Below are 22,916 nucleotides of genomic sequence, written 5' to 3'. Positions count from 1 at the left end.
ATACCTTTTCTAGTAGCCTGGGTTGTCAGTTCGTATTAATGCTTCTCAACTGGATGTTTTTTGACCACATGAAGTTTACCCTAGGTTCCTCTATAATTCATAATTCATAATTCATATCCCATACAGTTCACCTGCTCCAAATCAACATCTGATGATAGTCTATTCACAGAGTTGTACGACTACCACCACAACTTGTGAATACTTTCATCACTCCCAAAACAAATCTCACACTCCTTACCCAATCTTCCCCTAAGTGCCCCCAAATCTCCCAGTCTTAAGCAGTCACTAATCAACTTTATGTATATAAAGATTTGTAAATAATGAACATTTCATATAAATGGAATCATATAATATGTGTGGGGTTTTCTGTTTGTTTTGTTTTTGTTTTTGTTTTTGTTAGACAGGCTCTCACTATGTAGTCTTGGGCCAGCCTAAGCCTCAAAGTCATAGAGATCTGTCTACCTCTGCTCCTGGAGTGCTTGGACTAAAGGTGTATGCCACTATGCCCTGCCAATATCTGCTTTTTTGACTGTCTTCTTTCGCTTAACATAATATTTTCAAAGTCCATTTATGTTTCAACATGTATTTGTACTTTTATGTAGTAGAATAATATTGTATTGTGTGAATATGACACATTAATTTACTCATTAGTCATGAACATTGGGGTCATTTCCACTACAAACATTCATATACCAGTTTTTATATGAATACATATTCTCACTTATCTTCTGTGTATACCTAAAAGTAGAGTAACTGAGTTATATGATCACTTGTTTAATTTTCTGCTTATTTCTACAATGCACCCCAGGTAGCTAAGCATCAGGGTTCCATGTCTTCACAGACTCACCATTTCACAATTTTTCCTCTGATTATAGCCTCCCAGCGATGTGGATGAGATCTGTATCTCATTGTGTGCTTGACGTTCACCTTCTTAGTGGCTTGAGCCGATGGTCTTGATAACCAAACCCATCATCTTTCAGTGTCTCTCATTCTTTGTTTATTCACTGTACATGAGGACTGAAATGAGTTCTTTTCCAAGTCATGATAGCATCAGCTCCCTGGGCACTCTGGGGGAATTTGGGATGTGTTTTGGTATGTTTGGGGATGCACCACCACTAAATTCTTATCAATTGCTGTTCTTTGAAGGTCTCTGAAGGTTTTTAAAATTCTCACTTCTGGACTAGAGAGATAGCTCAGGGGTTAAGAACGTTTGCTCCCCTTCTACAAGACCAAAAATCTGGTCCACACCAGGCAGGTTACAATTACCAGCAACTCCAGCTCCAGGAGATCTAATACCTTCTTCTGGCTTCCTTGGGTACCTGTGTACGTACAGCCTATACACACAGACACAGACCCATATACATAACAACAGCAACAACAACTTCAAATCTCTGCATCTCTATTTGCAAAAGAAGATTTTCAATAATTAATAGCAAAAATAAAATGTGAGGGAGGGGCTGGAGAGATGCCTCAACAGTTAAGAGTACTTCCTTTCTGGAAAAACAGCTATGTTCAATCCCAAGTAGCTATGCTGGGCCAAGTACAACAGCCTGTAACTCCAGTTGTAGGGGTCTCTGAAGCCTCTGGCCTTCATGGACACCTGTGCTTACATGAACATACCCACACTCGAACATAATTAAAAACAAAGTCTTAAAAATAAAAAAATAAATGAGACAATATTATCCCAAATATCAAATAGTTTGAGACATAACAACCAATTGTAATGTATATAGTCCATAAACTGCACTTGTACTATAGTTTGAGCAAAACGATAGAAAAAACATCTGGGGTGCAAAAAAACAAAACAAAACAACAACAACAAAAGAACCTGAGTGTGCAAAGGTGCTAGATGACACTAAAGGCTTGTTGCTCATTATGGCAGCCATGATTACAGCATTGTGCTGTAGGCTTTCAGAGCATCTACTAAAGTAAGGAGAAAATGACAGCGTCTGGAAATTGCTTCAAAACATATCAGCAAAGAGCTAGTGAATGGTGGCAAAATCCAGATGGGATATAGCAGTTCACTATCTTGTACGTTCTTACTCATTTAGAATTTTTAATAATAACCACTGTGGAGACAATGCCAAAATCTGAATATAGACTGAAAAAAATAGAAAACAGGTGAATCCAGGGCTGTAGAATAAAGCTCATTCTATCCAGTTGGTGCATTTTTACATGTTATTTTTCAAGTAGCTAATTCAAGAATATTACATACAGAACTCTGATTTAAAATCTACAATATAAACTGATGTTTTTGTGTGGGTTCAGGTCTCTATTTCTTTTAATATGAATCCTTCTGACTGGTGTTTGGGTTGCCTGTGTAAGCAGCAGCCAAATGTTACCTCCATAATTGAATTTTAGCTTCTTCAAAGAGAGAGCAAGGGTCATAGACATTATAAAACAATTTATCTTTCTGTATTTTTCACCCACACCACCACTTACATATCAACATTGGTTGTAAGTGCATCCAGGAATTTAGTGTTTTCACTGCTTAGTTTGGTCTTCAACATAACCAACACACGTGCATGTAACTAATTCATATAATGTTCAAATAAATTCCAGTGCTGTGACCATAAGGATTGTTGTAATAACCGGACCTGAGGACAAGTGCAGCTGACTCTTGAGAAGCAGATTGCTTAGCTGCTGGGAGGAGAAGCGCATGTCACAGCTTTCTAACTGGGAGGCACCCGTGAACGCATGGTTAAGAGAATAAAGTGCTGTCCTTTAAACTTCCTATGTTAGAACTTAACGCCCAAGGCAATGGTGTTAAGAGGTGGTATCCTTCTGAGGTAATGGCCTCATGGTTCAATTCACAACCCTGTAAAAGGGATGTGGTGTGTGTGTGTGTGTGTGTGTGTGTGAGTGAGAGAGAGAGAGAGAGAGAGAGAGAGAGAGAGAGAGAGAGAAAAGAGAGTTCACTTCCACTTGATTTTCTCCAATGTGAGGACTTGGGAACAAGGCATCTTCTAGGATGCAGAGAAAGAGCCTATGCCACACACCAGATCTACTGTTACTTGATGTTGAACTTGTGGTCTGTAGGACTTTATGAAGCTTACATTCCTTATGAGTTCCCAGTCTAAAATATTTGTTGTGGCAGCATTGTCCTACTTTCATTTTGGTTACTGTAATAAAACACTCTGACCGAAAGCAATTTTGTGGAAGGGAAGTGTTTATTTGGCTTATACTTCCATCCACCATTTAGGGAAGTCAAGGGGGCGACCCAAGCAGGAAGCTGAAGCAGAAGCCATGAGGACTGCTTGGCTTGCTTGCATGTTCCTGGCTAGCAAGCTCAGCCCAGGATTATCTTCCTGGGGATGGTGCTGCCCACAGTGGATTGGGCACTGGTAAATAAGTTAACAGTTGATAGCCTTGCTCACGGACCAATCTGATCTGGGAAGTCCCTCAATGGAGACTCTAGATGGTGTCAAGTTGATGGTTAGAACTAACTAGGACAAGCATGAACCAAGACAGAGATCATGATGACTAGGTTTCCGCAAGTTTCATTGAACTGTCTCCCGTCAAGTTCTTCGAGTGATGAGCACCTGCATAACAAGCTCGCTGCATCTGAAGAAGACTCAAAAGAGTGCTCTGACTCTGGTTCATTCCAGCTACGAAACCGGGGTGGTGACCAGGAGGCAGAAAGCCAAGGAATAAAGCTTCCCACGGAGGGAGGTGATTGATTTTTAATCAAGCAGTGCTGCCTGCTGCTGCCTTTCCACAAAGTTATTTGTTCAACTGATTCCCTCTGGGGTGAGGCTGGGAGTGGCTGAGTATTTGTTTTCCCTGCCAGGTGGTTTGTCCTGGCATGTCCTCGGAGAATGCAATGTGTTCCTGTGAGAGCATGAGAGTGAGTCACAGTGGATCAAATATGACGTGAGCCATGGAAAGGGCCTCCGTTGGCACTTCTCCAACCTCTCCCCTTGGCCATCACACTGACCACATTCAGCAGATATAGGGATGCGATCGGGCATTGATTCCAAACATCTGTCCACAATTCTCTGAAGCTTAGAGAGATCCCCTAGATCTCTGGGTGAAAATATCAATCACAAAGGTGAAAGCTAACATGGCAATTATAACGTATAAGAGAGACTACTGAGTGAGAATGGATCTTTGATGGCTGTGTAGCCTAAAGTTCAGGGCAGGCTGGTGATGGAACTGTCAGAAGCATGAGCTAAAACAAGCAAACGGATGCTAAAGTCTTAGAAACTGGTACGAGGAAATACATGCTATTTAGGCGATTGACTATGTTGATCATGCTGGCTTTGTGAATTCTGTCTCACACGTCTCCACCTCCTGTACCTGGCATGTTCTAGATAAGAGGGTTCAAAAAGAAACTTATGAAGCTTATCACCAGATTAACACAACACAAGGAACTTTGCTTGTTCCATAAGGAGATTAAAGGTATCAAGAAGATAATGGCTGAAAGACGTAGTAAGGGCTTTGGAGTTGGCCTTGAGAAGCGGACTGGGTGTGATTTATGGGTGTGAGGAAGAATATGTTCTCATGGAGGAGTGGCCAGCTTGTTAGGGATGCAGAAGGGAGTGATCCTGGGGTTTGAAGAGTGTTGGGACATCCAGCTGGCCACAGTATAGAGCTGAAGTAAGGGTATGAATGGATGGCCTTGCTGCCAAAGGCCCAGAACTTTCTGTCCCTTTATTCTGTTGGAGGTGCCAAAGAGTTTTGAGGAGGGAAAGTTTTCCGAGTTTTGAGGAGGGAAAGACATACAAGACCCATTCTCAGCTACTAGACATTCCCAATTCTCACTTTGGATGTAGGGATTTTTCCTACTTCATCCAAACACACTGGCTCTGGTCAGGACCGCACAGGGCACTGACTTTCTTGAGAAATACTTTCTACTCATCGACACATCGTCCTCTTCAAGGTTCTGGTGGCCCAGGGTCAGCTGGCTCAGGAAGCGCAGGGAGGCGTGCAGATTAGACACGCTGAAGATGTTTGCTCACCATCGTTCATTCTTCAGAGAGGTTCAGGCACAGTTCAGTTTCGGGGCTGAAGTCTGATCCAGTGTTGATTTGTATCGGCACCTGTTTTCCCCAAGACTTTAGGCTGTATGTGTTCTTTTGCCGACAGAGGAAGCAAGCACAACTGCTCACTGGGTAGTCTCCCAGCCTTCCTGCTTCCACTAATCCGGTCAGGTGTAACTACAGTTTTAAGAAGCAGCTTTAGAGCTCACCTGCTGTTTTTGTCCATCCACTAAGTATATTTCTCCTTTCTTTCTTTCTTTCTTTCTTTCTTTCTTTCTTTCTCTCTCTTTCTCTTTCTTTCTTTCTTTCTCTCTCTTTTTCTTTCTTTCTTTCTCTCTCTCTTTCTCTTTCTTTCTTTCTTTCTCTCTCTTTTTCTTTCTTTCTTTCTTTCTCTCTCTCTCTTTCTCTTTCTTTCTTTCTTTCTTTCTCTCTCTCTCTTTCTCTTTCTTTCTTTCTTTCTTTCTTTCTTTCTTTCTTTCTTTCTTTCTTTCTTTCTTTCTTTCTCTTTCATTTAGTGTTGTATACATCCCACAGTATCTATGTGACACTCAGAGGACAATTTAAGAGAGTTGATTTTTTTTTCTTCTTCCCACCACATGGATGCCTCCGGCTTGGTGGAATGCGCTTTTACCCACTAAGCTGTGTTGCTGGCCGCAGTAATGGTTTTTATGTTCTTGGTAATTGGGGTCATGTATCTGTGCCTAGTCATAATCACTTTTGACCTGATGACAGCAATTAGATTAAAGGACAGGCACTCTGCACCAATGAAGTGCTTACCTAAGACCGATATCTTGATGCTGGAAAAATGGATACTTTCTTCACCGTCTGGAGCTGATAGACTGTGGTTCCCATGGCAACTGCACTGTAGTCCCCACCTCCCCAAGTCCTCCTTCTTTTTCTCCCTCATAGGTGGTGCTTTGCTTGGTTAAAAAAAAAGCTTCCCACCTATGTATCTCTTTTTCAGAGTGGTCTCCCAGGAAACCCACTGAAGGGGAAAAAGGGTTGGGGAGATAGACATGGGGGTAGATGGTTGATAGACGTGACAGAAAATTTTCTCTTCATCTATAATGTAATTAAAACATAAATATGTAAGTATTCTGAAGCCATTCAGCATGTTTCCTAAAGGAAAGCTCAAACCAACAACCTCCCTTCAGCTCTCAGTAATATTTTAGAATGGGTTCCAAGCAGCTTTGCAGATAGCCAGGGAATAGCCTCTCAAGGACATTTCTAGCTCCATCTTCCTCAAGAACAACCTGCACACCCAAGAGTTGATCTGGAAGATTTCAGAGAAGTTTGCTGTTTGCATTGGCCAAGATTCAATTCTTTTTGCTGAGTGGGCAATGATGACAGATGCCCCTGAGCCAACAAGGAAGCAATGCCAACCATGGCCAGTCTGTTAACTCCTATCACTTGCATTGCTGTTCTTAAGGTCTTTGGCCAGCAAAACTATATCAGTCATACCTAAAGCCAAGACAATGTTATCTTTCTCCAAGAACAGATGTGTGGCCCCAGAGCCTGGGTACCTTGCTCTCATCAACAGGTCATTCTGTACCCTACTGGTCAACCCATGTGCCAGCAAGGCCCTGTGACCACTTGGACAACCGCACACATTTCTCTAATCTTCACAAAGGTACCCACAGAAGGCTCCCCCTGCCAAGAGGACATGCCCCATTCACATAATCCTTTTCTTCTTTCAAAAAGAAAGGAGCTTGGGGCCCAGCATGGGCTTGCCAGGAACAGGGGCATACCTGTAAACTACAGGTTTGTTCATGGTTCATGGAGCGTGGAAACTTAATCTGTTTTCACATTGGCTAGGAATGTGATTGCCTGTTATTTTAGCTCACAGCCACACAAGAAAGATTAGAGCTGGGCGTGTTGAGTTTACCAAAAAGCTCAGCGTGAAACCGAAGAAGGATAAACGCCATGTTTCCTTTCCTCTGTTCTATGCCTGCGTCAATAAGTAGATTTTAGGCACCATCTTGATGACTTCCCTGTGGTAATTTGACCTTCTTGTATATAGGCACTTGTCAATGAAAGTGAGGGACAGCCAAAGGCTGTGCTTCAGTCCTGTTTTCATGGCCCAAGCCCTTTGGTCACTCTGAAGGGACAGATCAACCTAGGTAAGTTCAGGATCAGGACACTTCTGTCAAGTCGCAGCCCTTGCAGTGAGACATGGGCCAAAGAAGTTGGGGTTGGTAAGGAAGTTACCCTGCTTGTGTCCCAAAACTCCCAATCCGAGGGCCACGAAAAGACCTTTTTTGGAGATATGCGAGTCAATGAGAAAAGGACTTGACTTTGAATTGTTCTCTGCCCCTCTTGATTTTACAATAAGTTTAACCAGCGAGTATACAAAACTGGTATAAAAAACTTGGGCCTAAAATATGCTCTCCAGAATGGTGACAATAGTCAATATCACTTGCACAGAGATATTTGGGTCACTTAGTCTCTGATTTTGTCGTTGCTTTCAAGGAAGAATTTTCTTATGGTAAAGGAAAGCAATATGTCATGAATGATTTAGCAGGAAGGAGTTTGCCATCTGGATCCAGGAAGAGAGGTCTGGTTGTGTGGGTTAGAGGGTGATAGGCAGGCACTTGGAGGTGGAGGCGGTTAATGATCGGGATGGGTTAGCTGCTGTCTGTGTTGCAAGCTCACCTTTCCCATGAGCTTGCCCTGGGTTAAGTGGCCAGGCTGAGTACTCCTACCATCTGCTCTGCACCAGTATGTTGGGAGATGCAGATTCCTGGCTTTTGCGGAGCAGAGTGTCTCAGACTTCCAGACATAAACAGCGCATCCCGCAGACAGACACTGTTGAGTCAGGTTTAGGATACAGGGACCCCACAGAGATCAGATGACAGTCACCCCTAAAGAAAATGAAGGCTTCCTGAGCAAACTTATTTTGAATTCCGGAGTTAGTGTGAAGCATCTGGAAAAATAAACCCGGGCGGAAATAAACCCTCTGCTGAAGGGAACACAGCTGCTGCTGTCCTCTGTGGGTGAGGACCCAGAGAAAGCCCTCCTCATAGGAACAGAACAGACTGACTGGTGTGGAGAAAAGAAACTGGGGAACAACAACTCTAGTATTGGAGCATCTCGTATTCCAAAATATTTCTCTGCACAAACATCCTTTGATCACTATACCCATTATGCACCCACCTACCTGTCTCCCTTCCTCTTATACATCCCTTCTGTCTGCTCATCTTATACATTCACCTGCCTACCCATTCATCTGCTCATTATCTACCCATCCATCTCTTTTCCCATACATTCACCTGTCAACCCATTCTCCTGTCTTCCTCTCTGTCCATTACCCTGCCATCCACCCACCAATCCATCCACCTATGCATCCTTCTTCGCATGCTACTATAGAGATAGCACATGTGCTAAGATAAGGATGGCCATTCATCTATACCCACCGACTCATATATGGGAAGGATGGAAAAAGTCCCCTCTAGTATAGGAAATGATTTACAGACATAATAAGACACCAAAGGATGTCAAGGTACCTAAGCTGTTGACTAAGCTGTGCCAATATGATTCAGTCATTTTCTAGTGTCTCAGTTTTCTCCTCTGTAAAATGCAGGAAGCACTCAGTTGCCAACTTGTAAGATTGTGATACAAATTCAAGGAGACAATGGATGTAAAGTACTTAGCATAGTGACTGGCATGTAGTGTGTTCAATAAATTTAATTAGCATTAAGTGTGGGGTGTTTGGCATGTAGTCTGTCCAATAAATTTAATTAGCATTAAGAGTGGGGTGTTTGGAGAACCAGGAGAGAATTCTGCCATCTCAATAGCATATAAGCAAGGAAGATTTCTTAAGAAGCTGAAAGATGTGTTAGAAGCCATGCCAGGCTCTTGGGGCACTTTTCAAATGTCCATCTGCTGGGCATGAAGGGAGAAAACAGCCAAGAGGAGCAAAACCCTCAGCATTTCTTCATGTTTTCCAGAAAGCAAACAATGGCTCAAACTAACACTGTGGCCAAAAGGGCCCTGATGAGGAAAGCCAGAGGAAGAGGAGCGAGCCAAGGAAGAGTAGAGGGACAAAGTCAACAGACCCAGTCCAGGAATCCTGCAGGACTATGATGGAAGGAGATCCAGCTGTGACTTTGAGAGTCTCCAAGCCTGGGGGAGTTCTGGCACTTCTCTATTTAATAATCCCCCAAGGAAGCAACTCATGGAGAAAGGTCAGAAGTTGTGGTGGGACAACAGCCAAGGGTTCCCGCAACCAACATGGAGACTTCTGCCAGCACACAGGAATGTCTGAAGGAAGCAAGGACCCAAGTCAGAAATCAGTTGTCTGGGGGACACAGAGGTCAGAGGACACTGTCCTTGGCAGAAGAGTTGTGAACACCCTTAAATCCATAGGCTCCTGGCCAGCTGGTCCCTGGACCGTGAGGATCAGGATCATGTTGAGAGAGGGATGCTGGGATTGAATTGAAGAGGGTCCTTTCAATTAGGGGAAAGTGACCCAGAAGCATGAACTAAACAGGTGAAGGTGACACCTTGGGGTGACCTGCAAAGGAGGTTTCTGGGGTTCTTTCTGTATTGCTAGAAGGGGGAAAAATCAAGTAACGTCTCAGACCACAGCACAGAACCTTGTGAAGACTGAGGAGTCGAGAGATCACAGAATTCTCCCTGCTAACATAGAAACCAAAACTGGGGAGACCAGCTACCGGGACAAGTGGAGCAGACTCACCAGCGAAGGGTCAACGTGCAGCAGTGGCCGTCTGTGGAGAGCGTGAGTCAGATTGTTACCTGAATTGTTTAGACCAGAGCCCGGGCCCTTTTAGTCATAATAAGCTAGGCCTGGCCACCAGGTCACAACAGGGCAATTTCGATTAAATAAGGTCATAAGAAGTCAAGATGAAGAGCAGAAAAAGGAGAGCCAGTCAGTGTGGCCCCCTCTGGCAGAGGTACAAAGAGGCCCCCTGCGTTTCCAAGTCCGTCTTTCAGGTCCTGGCATGATTTAGTCTAAATAGAAGGCAGGGCACATGCACAACTAACTAGTCCTGGTCAAGGTAGGACCTTGCCATTATAGTTATCTGTCCCTAGTCCCTCCTGTGAAGTGGTTCTGACAGGTTGGCAGAACTGTATGAGATCTCTTTCTGGTAGGCAAGGTCTTTTGGAAGACACCATGAGACTCTTGAGAAATTAAAATCTCTGCAGAATTTTTTTTTTCTTAATAGTCTGGTAGCCAAAGGAAAGGCACAAATGTCATTTCAGAATGTCTTCATGCCTGCCAGGACTATCACATAATTGGTCTAGCTCAGTGTATATCCCCTGCCGTGCTCAAAGAATCCGACCACAGATTGTACTCAGTTATTCTAAGGCCCGTGAAACAACGGGTCAGCCAAGCACCTTCCATTACCAAGGAACCTGTTTTTGCTTAGCCCTGGCTCCTACTTCCTGCTGCCATTGAATATCTTCAGCTTCTCTCTTGGCCTCCCTGCCCCCCCCTTCCATAGATGCTCACCATGACCTGTGTGAAACTTGCCATTCTCCCTCAATTTCCATTAAGAAGGTGCTTAAACCTCCCTTCCCTCTTTTTGAAGGTCTATGAACCCGTCAGAGCTAAGGAAGCCTGGGAGGGGTCAGTCAGGACAAATGTCTTCATGCTCTGAATGGTTTCCTTGTTCTGAGCTTCACAGCCACTCAACTATGTGGCTTTCTTCTCTCTCTCACCCTCCCTCCATTCTCTCCTGCTTCCCTTCACCCCAAGTTCCCACTGAATTTCAATTCAAAGAACTTTAGTTTGTCCCTTCAGCTTAAGGATGCTTAATTGCCTTTTAAAGACACTGTCTTTGGGTGGCACAGGCCAGTAATCCCAGAACTTTTGTGGGTGAGGCAGAGACAGAGACAGGTGGATTTCTGTGAGTTCAAGGCCAGTGTGGTCTACAAAGCAAGTCCAGGACAGCCCAGGCTACACTAAGAAACCCTGTCTCGAAAAACAACAGAAAACAATGTCTTCCCCAAGATTCGGATTTTATCCTCTAATCCTAGAGGCTTATCCAGGGCAGGGAATCCTGGTGAGAGAAGGCTGACATTGTTTTCCTCACTCTCTTGATGTTGCCTGGAGGTACAATGTGAGAGAGGAAGTGTGGTGCTTTTCTTTGGGAAGCCTGTGAGGACGGTTCTAGAAGCAGAGGAGGAAGGAGAATTTCCAACAACAAAGAGATAAAGAAAATGTGATGTATATGTATCAATATCACTCTATATTTAAGTTTTAGCCATCAAGACTGGAGTTATGCCATCTGCGGGAAAGTGGACGCAACTGGAATTAATCATAAGCAAGCAAGTTAGGCCATTCTCAGAAATAGCCATATTTTCTCTCCTTAGTGTTTCCTGGTTTTTACATGGTCACATAAGATCATGAGTGTACATATTGAATGAATGTAGAAGTAAAATTGTCTAAGGGAACAAGGTATAAACAGGCGTGGGAAGGTATGAGGAGGGTGGAGGGACTTGGCGGGCAAGGAAGAAGCCGCGGAGAAGCAGCCCCCAGCATTTGGTTGCCTTTCAGTTCTCTCCTAGCTTTTAAGGTAATTTCAATTTTAACACTGACTCTTTCTTTCTCTCCAGCATATAGATCTGTATGAGAACTTAAAGTTAATTTTTAGAAAGACAACAATGTCAAAGGCGCGTTAGAAGAGTTTGACTGGAAATAATGCATTGCCAACAAAACTGCTACGTCTGTTTTGTAAGACTGATATGATTTTAAGTGTGTAATTAAAATCACTGCTCTGGCAGTCAGTATTCACAAGTCAATAGACGCCGTGTATGAACTGAAGTAGGAGTCATCTTGCACGAGATACTTCCTCAGTGGCTGTATCTTCTCTTGTGGGAATGATGGCTATGTCTTAACCCAGCCTTGCCCAATTCACTCTCAGTTAAAGGGCAAGCTGTCGCTGACATTTTAGAGATAAAATAGCATAGATTCCAGTGGGTGAGGAGGCTTGGCCTAAGCACACAACTGGCACCAGGCGGAGCTGGTTTGAGACACTTCCCTGAGTTCCTGTCAGGATAAAGTCATCGCAGCAGTTGGAAGTGCACAGAAAACTTCCTCTCACCCTGCTGAGACACAGCCCTTCCCAAGAAGACACTCACATTGCTTTGGCCTGCTAAGCGATGAGCACATGAGGGACAACATCACGCCCACAGGGGTCCAGCCCCTCACTGATTCATTATCGGTCTATGTCAGCTGAGAAGCAGCCCCCAGCGTTTGGTTGATTTTCAATTCTCTCTTAGCTTTTTAATTAATTTCAATTTTAACGACTGCTGATAAATCACTCAGGGAGTTCTGGCACGAACTTTCAGTGGGTGTGAGCTCAATGGAAAACTCTGATGACCTGTACTAATAGAAAATTCAGTTAGAAAGAAATGTTAGCATTCCTTTAGCTAAGAGTGGTATGGAGTTTCTGTTTTTGTGTGTGTGTGTCTGCACACAAGTATTTGTAACATGTAGATGTATGTATTGTACACAGGTGTAAGTGTATGTTTATGCATGTTTGTATGTGTGCATGTGTACATGTATGTATGTTCATGTTTGTTGTATATAAATGTATGTATTGTTCATGGGTGCATATGTGCATGTTAATGCTTTTGTGTGTGTATATATGTATGTGTGTTCATGTGTGTGTGTTGTCTGTGGTGGTATGTATTGTGCACTGTTGTATATGTGAATGTTTACGCATGTTTATATGTGTGCATATATAGATGTATGTATGTCCATGTGTGTGTTAATAGGTGTATTGTGCACAGGTGTTTTGTGTATGTTTATGCATTTGTGTGTGACTGTTCATGTGTGTGTGTTGTGTGTATTGCTCACGGGTGTATATGTGTATGTTTATGAATGTGTATATGTGTGCATATATGTATGTATGTATATCTATGTGCATTGAAATCTATCTCAATGCATCTTTCCAGAGCAGAACCATCTCAGGCACTATCATACTCCAGTTACAGGTATGATATTGTTGTCTTCAACCATTAAATTCATCAAAAGTCCTTGGATATCTCTCACTCCATTTTCTTCCCATTTCTCCCCTGCTAACCCGGAGTCATCCCACACAGAGCATGCCCATTGGCCTCACCTGGGAGCACAGAACAGGCCTCCCACAGCTTCCTTTGGAGTGACTAGGTCCTGCTGTTAGGATTGGAGGAGACCAGCAGACCCTGCCTGCAGGTCCTTCTTGCCCATGCGGGATGGGCCAAAGAATTCAGTCTGCAGCGGCGGCCTGCCGAGGAGGACGTCTGGAACCTCTTCAGGCTTCTCTAAGCCTAGAGAGCAGTTCACAGGGACAACCGGGACAAAAGCGTCCATTGCTGGGATCCCGACACCATGCTGTCCCTTGCCAGACTTCCCACAGCTGGCCCTAACAGCATGTGCAGATCTACTCTTCTGAACACGCTTGGGTGTTGCAATGGCAGGATTCCAGGTCTAGACTTTGAGTGCAGTGACAGGCAGGATTGACAGACCAATCAAGAACAAACCTTCATGTAGCCTTTTTAAGAGTTGATTTCTGGGCCTAGGAATGTAGCTCTGTCTGCCTGGAGTGCACAAAGTGCTGAGTTTGAGCCCGGGCACCCCATAAACAGGCATGGTAGGTCTGTAATCTCAGCACCTCATCCACCTCAGGAGGATTAGAAGCTCAAGGCCATTCTTGACTCCACAGTGAAGCCCAGCCTATGTGAGGCTCTATCCCAAAAGTCCACCTTCAAGTTCCTGCCAAATTAGTGTATATCAGAGAGAGACCGGAGGTCCTCCAAAGGTTCCTCATTGATTCTCAGCACCATTTAGAATCTGTTGGCGTATGCATCATTCATTTTTTTTTCTCTATTTCTGCACATGTACAACTTAACACTGAAACCCTTCAATGTAAGCTTCCCATTTGTAAGATAATGTCCAGAATTATGAAGGGGGCTGCACATAGGGCCTTGGTGACCCCTTGGCCTCACTCTGCCAAAGACATCTCTTTCTGAGCCCTTCGGCCATCTTGCCTTTTTTCAGGAGAAGGCCTCCCCTTAGTCCTAGACCTAAGCAGGCTCCTCATCCTTGCTTCAGTCAGATGCTTTCTTAACAATTTCACAATTTCTGAAGGGCTTATATAATCACAACAAAGTGATGGATTATATAACCCAGTAGCTATTTACTCTCCAGTCCTGCCTGTCTGCTCCCAGAGGGCAGAGGTTGGCTGTCTTGACCCCAGGAGCTCAGCACTGTGTGTTGCATAGGTAATAAGCAGACATTAAATAAAGAATGGGGGTCAGGGCAGGCCAGACTGTCTGGACAACCATACTCTGAACAGGGGGAGGGGCCTCCAAGGGGTGCAGCCTGGGTGGCTTGTGAGAGCAGCCAGAGGACAGGCTGGCAGGCCAACTCAACGGGAAGGCTCAGGCATGGACCATTTCACAGCCCTTAGGCTGGGCTCCTCCCGTGTTGAGTGAAGAAGAAAGATCGAGTGTTTGGCTTTCTGGTTCTGTATTTTTCAGAGTAACATGAGATTAAAAGGAGAACAGTTTAGCAGAAAATACAGGGCTGGGGTAATAGCTAAGTCAGTAAAGAAGTGATGTTTCCCCTGATACTTTCCAAAACCCACTTCTAATAATCTAAAAGCCAAGACTGGCATTGTGCATTTGTTATCCTAGCTTTGGGAGGTAGAGGCAGGCAAGTCCCCAGGGCTCCGTGATCAGCCAGCCTAGTCTAGCCTATTCATCAATGAGAACTGTCTCAAAGAATGAAGTGGATGACTTTTGCAAAACAACAGGCAATGTTGCACTCTAGTCTCTAGATATATATGCACAAACTTGCACATATATGCACACATCGCATGTTCACCTACACACACACACACATACACACACACACACACATACACAGGAAACGTAGCATTCATTTAGTCCCTAAGTTCTAGGAAATCCTCATGAAGCACATTGGAGAGGCTGAGCTTATCCCTCACATTGCACAGCCCAGGGCCTCTGCTCTCCTGAGAGCTTTAGGGGATTTGCAGCTCCCCTGAAGGGGTTCTGATGGTTATGAAGTCAGAAAGACGTGGGTTCATGGCTCTGTTTCTTACTTACAGCTGAGAGAACTTAGGCTAATGGCATAATCTTTCCTTGAGCTTCAGTACAGCCTCTGGTAACAGGGTGTAGTTGCTGAGTTATGGAGACTTTAACTGACCCTAAGCAGATACCTCACTGGGGCACGTGAAGGAATACTAGCTAAAGTTACTGGTGGTTTGTAACCAGTTCCTAGAGTAACTTTGATTTCCATCCTGGATATGTTGAGTTGTTTTTTATTTTTTGCTTTTTTTTTAATTTTTTGTTTTTTGGGTTTTTTTTTTTTTTTTTTTTTTTTTTTTTTTTTTTGGTCAAATAGTAAATAACCCGTTGTGAAGAAGGTATTACAGAAGGTTTGTTTCCTACATAATCGGGAGAAGAGCCAGATTGCAGTTCAACAGTCTTCCATCAAGCTCAGTGTAATTGTGGTGCTGATTCAGAATCTTTATGGCTGTGATTACCTCCTGTAATCACCACCGCTCTCCTCAGTGGGAAGGGAGGGAGGCTGTCCCCCACTCTGCTGCCCACAGGAAAGAGTGCCCTCAGGTGTAAAGTCCAATTACCAGCTACAGTTGGGAAGAACACACACAGAGGTACATTCCTGAGCCCTGAGCGCTGGCCGCTGTTTGTCCTCTCCTTATAAGGAGTGAGTTATCATGAGCCTCGCAGGAAGGTTACGGCTGTTTCTCCCTCTTCAAGTGGCTGAAATATCATTTTCCTCGGAGGGGTAGGGTGGTGATTAAGCAGGCTAACCATGCCAGCGCTTTTCGTATCCAAGTAGGAGGATGTTTACAGACCTTGCGACAGAGGTGGGGATTATGTCTGATTCTATGGGGCTCCCAGAAGACACGCTTGAGAGCCTCCCTGTGTCCCTTAGAGGAAGATCAGCCAGAAAAGCCATGTCTCCAGCCCATGGCAGGAAAAGTTGGCCTGGTAGGAGGAGCTGGGCCGTAAAATCGTTGAGGGCTGAGGGCTGTGCCTCGTTCCTGGCCTCATCCTCTGTGTCTTATGGGGAACAGACTGCCCCTGGCTCTCACAGCCATGACGCTGTGCCTCACTACCAGTCAGAAGCACAGGGCTGTAGTGTGCTGCAGGAACCCCCTGTGAATGTGAGCTGAAAGAAAGCCTGTCTCTTTCAGGTGTTTAAGGCAGGTGTTCTTGTCACAGTGATTGAAAAGATGATTAACACAGGCCATCTTGTCTTTCTTTGGCATTCATTATTAACTTGCTGCTGAAGCAAATAAAAACAGTGGGACACTGCGATGAATCCTGGCTTTAGATGAAGATTTTCTGTCAAAGCCTCCCATGCTAGGCACCAGTGCAACCATACTGAAAAGTGATAGGGCATCCAGGAAGTGGGGCTTAGAGGATCAGAACGTTCAGTGGAGTGTTTTCCAAGAGTGATTCGTTATTCTATGGCGAGTATGGTCCCTACATGACCTCTTGCTGCTCCTCTCGTGGCGTGATCATTTCTGCATGCACTACTGCTGTTCTTACACACTCTCCTCACCCAGGATACCGCCTACCATGCTGTGCCTGAGCCAGAAGACACTCCCAGAGGTGAACACATAGAACTGCTTGATCTCGAATTTCTCGTCTTCAAAATTCTGAGCTGAATGGACCTCTTTCCCTTTTAAACGTACTCAGCGTCAGGCATTTTGTTATAGCAGCACAAAACAGACTACTGCACTTTCAAATCTTTGCTTTTCTCTCCTGCGGTGCTTTAATAAAGCAATGGGTACTCTTTGCCTTTTTTCCTGGTCCTTTGAGATCTGAGGGAGACAGAAACACCATTGGGCAGAACCCGTGCTGTTCCAACCACAAGGGAGTGCTCCCAGGAGACCTTGTACTGGTGTCTGAGTAGAACCCAAACTGGGAGCTGAGGGGAACTCAAGGCTGCTGGTGTCAGGGATGCTGATGCCCCCTGCATCTCTCGAGACATCTAAGAGGTTACAGCATTTGAAAACCCACGGTCAGAAATTAGGCCTTTTACATTAACTCTAAGAAGCATTCCACTGATGTTCCTAGAGGAAAAAAAAATTCTACCTTAACTAATGTTGATATGATAGAGCCTAACAAATCTTTAGACTAGTTTTTTACATAAATAGAACAGTTGGACAAGCCATGAAGCGCCCACACACACCATGTGTGTAAGCAGTTATCCAAAACATCTCCAGGCTACTCTATTTCCAGGACAATGTCTCATCCAAGGAACATGACTTTTGTAAGAAAGGACAGCTATGTTTGTCTTCAAAAAGTTACATAGTATACTCACTAACAAAACTAACAAGCTCACCTTCACTTGGAAGCTTCCCAAGGACAGCATGGCCTTCAAGGAGTTGAGAGAACTCTGTGAACACGGGTTCTGCCGCAGATGGGATTTCTGTACTCACTTGCAACATCATGGAAGGACGGCTGGATCTTGACTCAGGGAAATAGAGTTTGCATTATATAAAACACAAGGCATGATTTACTGCGAGGAACCACAATAAGTAATCATTATTGACACATGTGGGTGCATGTTCCTGGAGAGTGAACCTAGGACATGCTGATTAAGTGCTCTAGCCACTGAAGGCTATATTCCTGTTTTATTTGTAATTGTGTGTGTGTGTGTGTGTGTGTGTGTGTGCACGCAGTGCAGGCACACGTGTACCCCACTGCCTTTGGAAGTCAGAAGACAACTTTGAGCTTTTGTCCTTGCCTTCCACCCTGTTTGTGACAAACGACGTTGCTGAAATCGTCATCTAAGTAGCAAAAGTGAGAGTATGGGTTCAAAGGCTCTGGTGAGCACGTGGCAATTGTCAACCGTGACATTGGCAGAAGCGCAGAGCCTCTAAATCCTTACCTCTTTCCAGCGAAAAGTCCGTGTTGGAGACAGGGAAAATCTTTAACTTGTTAGAAGCTGCCTGTACTGACTGCGTGGGTGGAAACCTATTTACTTAAAAATTGAATTCTTGATTCACATCCAGCCTTTTCTAATGATCCATTTAAGGAAAGGGAAGCACTCCCTCATGGGATTCGCTTACAAAGTCTTGAGTAACCTGTAACTGAGTTTATCTAACAAAGGGCCCATCCCTGACTCAGTCTATTGAAGTCAGGAGTCTTGTCGGAATGCAGAGAGCTCCCTAGACAGATAAAGCACTCTTATTTCATCCCAGAAGCATCTTTCTAACAACAGGCAGCACCGAGCCTGCAGATAATGACCATCATGGACACGCTCCTCAGGGTACAAGCTTCACAGCGTGATGCTTCTCTGGTCACACCTCATCCCAATGACATCATCCTTTCCCCCTTACTACAACCACACACACACCCCCTTCCCTAGCCTCAATCTATTTTCTGGAAGGATCTAAAGTCTCTTTGATGAGGACTCTGTTTTCCACTGATGTTGGAAAGACAGTCTGACTGTACATTCACACTCCACTGCCGGACTATCTAAGATGTCTAACGCTTTCCTCAACAGAGTGCTGAGAGGGGGAAGCATGGGGTAGGTAATAATCCAGAGAAGAGCAAAGGGCCCAGAGTGGGAATCTAGGGTCAAAAGGCTGACTTACTGTAGGAACTGGGTCGAGAGTCAGCTCTAGCTCCAAGTCACCAAGGCCTGTCCCTAATCTTGATTGCTCTTTCAGCACAGAGCACCTTTGACCACTGTCTGTTCTTCAGCCTGGTCAGACACAGAGAAGGCCTGCAAGAAAACAGAGCCCTGATTTTCCTTCAATCTGTGACTGTCATGGACACGAGGCCGGTAGTATGCTGTGGTGAATGAAGCCATGAAGTAGTTAGGCCTCATTTAATTTTTTTTCTTTTTAAGTTACTTCTATCTTTTAAGTGTATGCGTATGTATGTGTGATGTGTAGGGAGTGCCATGGCACGTGTGTGGAGGTCAGAGGTCAACTTGTGAGAGTCAGGTCTCTCTACCACGTGGGTTCCCGGGACTGAATTCTGATCATGTGGCTTGGTTGCAAGCACTTTCACCTCCTGAACCACCTCCAGAGCCTAACTCTTCAAATCACTCTTATCTCCCTACGTCTGTGCTCCCCCCTTAGTAAAAACAAGATAGTCAAAATGGGAACTTTCCAAATTTCTTGCTGGTTCTAAAAGACTTTGCTTCCCAAGTTCCCTCTGACAAAGCTGCTTCTTGAGGATTTAATATATCACCAGGCTTTGTTGCTCTTATCCCCCAGGAATGAAGAGAGAGCCAGGGGATACCTAATCTGTCCTTTGGGACACCCCCCCTCCCCCGCACACCTACGGTTGATCAGTGTGTAAACAGCAGTAAGCACCAGACCCTATCTGGACCCTTTTGGTCTTTTCTGCTACCTATGGGACCTTGGGTAATCTCTGTCCTTCTGCTCTTTATCACTCAGAGTGAGTGACAGCTCCTGCATAGCACCGGCTGTGGGAGGTCAGAGCTGATGCCCAGATAGTGAGTGGGATAATGCCAGGCTCATTGCAGTATTACTTCCCCTTCACTGGCTGAGTCATACAAGGTAGGATGTGTTCAGAGGAGGGAGTCCCTGAGTTTCCCTAGACAGTTATGGGGCTCTAGGGCTCAACGGCTATATCAAAGTCACCCCCAAGCACCCCAAACCAAATTGTTCAAGAAGCAATCAGAAAGGGTGGTAGAGTGGTTACCCAAATTTTTACATTATGACCAGCTCAGGGCCCACCACACTTGGGAGACCTAGTTTTCTCTCAGCCACCGGACCATCCATGGTCACAGCTCTCAAGCACTTGGGCAGTGCTTGGTGACCTCAGCTAAGAAGTGATTTCTTTCACTACGCTGCATGTAGTGAAAGAGGTGCTGCATGTCAAGTGCCATGTCTTCTGCTCCTCAACCCCCTCCCCCCAAAAACATGGCAGCAGAAAAGACACAGAGTTTAGAAAGCTCAGAAGGCAATTTGGCTGAGGATGAATGCATTCCTGGAGGCTCAGTCAGCCAAGATCAGAAAGCTGAGGGACTGACTGGCTTAGCTGATGTCACCTTGCATATTTTCCCATTCATTACCATGCAATTTCTTTATATCTTCCAATAAGTGCAAGGGAAAAAAAAAAAAACGTGTCTTTGGATGTGTGTATGTGTGAAATCTAACTCTTAGGAAATTCTTTGAATCATTACAGGACTCAAAAGAAATGTACTTCACGCTCGTAGCCACAGGGAGCTATTTCCCAGTCATGAATGAGTTAGGAGATGTTGGGCAGGAAAAAATGGCTAGCATGCCCAGTGGGATGAATATTTGTAAATTTTATAGAATTAAATTTCTTAATGGGAAACTTACTTCAGTCATGAGTTTTGGTAACTGTCCCTGATTTAATTGCTAACAGCCAGTAGTCTCAAATAGCGATGTAATTCAGTCATTACTTTGACAAGTATTTCACAGTTAGTTCCTTGATGGGAAAATCACCCTGCTCAAGTAAGCTTGTGGGAACTCACTGAGATGTTATAGGTTGCATGAAAAGCACCATGTGGCTTCAATTGCTTTGAACACTTTTTGATAGAGATGGGTCCAGTTTCTTACCACGGAACATTTGTAGGGAGCTTTTCGTCACTATAACAAAATAGCAGAGATGATCAGAAGAGGAAAGATTTCGGCTCACAGTTTTAGAGATTTTTAAATTTTTTCATTTTATTTCTTTTTCATTTCAATCCGTGGTTACTTGGAGCAGGCCCCGTTGCCCGTAAGCCTGTTGAGAGGCAGTACGCCACAGCTGGAGTACACGGCGGAGGAAGCTGCTCACGTCACGATGGCGGATCAGAGAGGAAGAGGAAAGCCCCAAGCGGCAGTGTCTCCCCAGAGCCTGCCCCAGTGGCTTAATTTTCTCTCCCTGAGCTACATCCCTTAAAGGGCTCCTCATTTTCCAGTAGTGCCACATGCTGAGACTGAACCTTCTGGGGCATTTAAGATGCAAACTAAAGCGAGGGCCAGTGCCATCAAGGTTAATGACCTGTGTTTGATCCCCATAACAGGCAGAAAAAGCTGATTCCTGCAAATCGTCCATGTTGCTCAGGTTGTCCTCCACATGAGCACGGCAGCACATGTGAGCCACCCCAGACATAATCAATGATAGTTCAAAACAGGACTGGGACGTGCAACGTCCACAAAACTTCTCTGTCCCTCTGTCAGTTTCAGATGAGGCCACGCTCAGCAAGCTGTGCGGAGGGGCCGCATCGTTCTTGGCACAAGCAATTGCTTCTACATAATTTGCCTGGCGTATGGCACCAAACGCATTGCAGACTGCACTGTGACTCCCTGGTCCTTGATGCTCTACTTCTTGGAGGCTTTGCTCTAGGACAGGTTCATAGCACGGCAGCCTCTCTAGGATGGCTCCTGGTAGAAGCTCCCCTCTGGCCTCAGAATCAGGGAGAGTGGTGTCTTTCCTAGGGAAGCAGATGGAGCTGACTGGGGGTGATGGAGGGGTGCTTGTGAATCAGTTGCTTTTATGTCCTCACCTGGTAAGCACTGGACAGCTGAGAGGCACACTGGCTCCACCCCAACACTTGAAACATTGCCAAATTGGCTTCATCTCGTCCTGTCTCATACCTGGCGTCATCTGCATTGATTAATGCAACAGATAGTTACTGAGTGCATACTACATGCCGAGTTTTATTCTAGATGCTATCCTGACTGTATGAGGCCCAGGCTCCTCCACACAGAGGGCTTACAGCACGCTGGGGGAAATGCACAACAAATGGCAGGTTTATATCACCACATACAGTGATAGTAATAGAATGGAAAGTAAACTAGAGAAGAACAGGGTATGAAAGGGTTTTTACAGGGAAGGCTGTGGAGGACACATGGAGAAGGCGCCATCTGAGCAAAGCCTGAGCAAAGAACTGACTATACTGTAAAACAAAACAAAACAAACATCCTAGGGAGGTCAGAGTCCCAAAGCAAGAGTGCCCCAGAGTGTTGAAGTAAGAGCAGGAGACTGTTGTGGCTTGGAGAAGGTGCAGGAGGACTGCTTCACTTGCTGGTTTGCTGGTTACCTGGACTTCTGGATTTTCTGACTTCAGGTATTGGTATCAGCCCCCAAAAGAATCCTATGAGCCTACCCAGCAGGAAGAAGAAGCCTACATCCTCTTTCCCCTACATACAGTTTTTTTTTTTTTCCCTTACCTTGGGTTGGGGGTGGTGGTGGAAGGGAGGCATAAGCTTTAAGGAACACCCAATAAAGCAGTGTTTGGAAAACTAGCCCCTATGCTTTCCTCTCAGGGCAGCTGGTAGTGTGAGTGGGTACAAGGTTCCTAGTCTTTAATAGAATTTGTGGACAGACATAGGGGATATGTGAAAGATGGGAGGGGTGAAGATGTTTCAGCTTGAAAACTCAAAAGACTAGAGTGTGAAAGTGCATGCTCTCACAGGAGGAAAGGCCAGAGGCTGGATCTGGTCATGCTAAGTGCGAGGGGACTCATTAGGCCCTGAGCGGAGCGTGAGCTTTGGTTCTGGGCAGAAGCACTGGATGGGCAGACATGCTGATGGGTTATAGAGACAGCTGTGCAGGAAATGACAAAGCAAGGACACGTAAGTTAGGGGGGAGCCTGGACAACTATAAAGCCAGCTTTGTTTTCTTGGGTTAATTTTCCAGGCTGGTGTTTACAAATCTTTATGAAATTCAATTAAACAAATTTCCTTAAACTTTTTTTTTTCAGAACAGGTTATACACGGTGGCAACAGGGAAGCTGTCATCATAAGGAGATGCTGTTTAAACATTGTTGAGTTTCCTGTCACATAGCTTGAGGACCTGAGTTCAGTCCCTGAAACCTACAAAAAGCCATGCGTGGATTTTGTGTTTGTAATTTCAGCACTGGGAAGGCAAAAATGGGAGGATTCCTGGTGTTTGTTGGTAAACAAACACTAGCAAATTGGCAGGTCCTAC

General features: G+C 44.8%; 1 long non-coding RNA gene across 1 annotated transcript in view; it reads left to right on the top strand.

Moving 5' to 3' along the window:
* LOC110559855 (uncharacterized) overlaps positions 1–22,916 on the top strand; it is a 62,521-nt gene that overhangs the window by 34,795 nt on the left and 4,810 nt on the right. Inside the window, exon 5 of the long non-coding RNA XR_009594713.1 lies at positions 8,930–9,720. This is a non-coding gene — a long non-coding RNA (uncharacterized LOC110559855). The remainder of the gene's footprint in view (positions 1–8,929; positions 9,721–22,916) is intronic.

Source organism: Meriones unguiculatus, chromosome 10, assembly GCF_030254825.1.
Source record: "Meriones unguiculatus strain TT.TT164.6M chromosome 10, Bangor_MerUng_6.1, whole genome shotgun sequence".
Classification (NCBI taxonomy): domain Eukaryota; kingdom Metazoa; phylum Chordata; class Mammalia; order Rodentia; family Muridae; genus Meriones; species Meriones unguiculatus.
The sequence above is the reverse complement of the archived record's forward strand: the minus strand, read 5'-3'. Positions and strand labels throughout refer to the sequence as shown.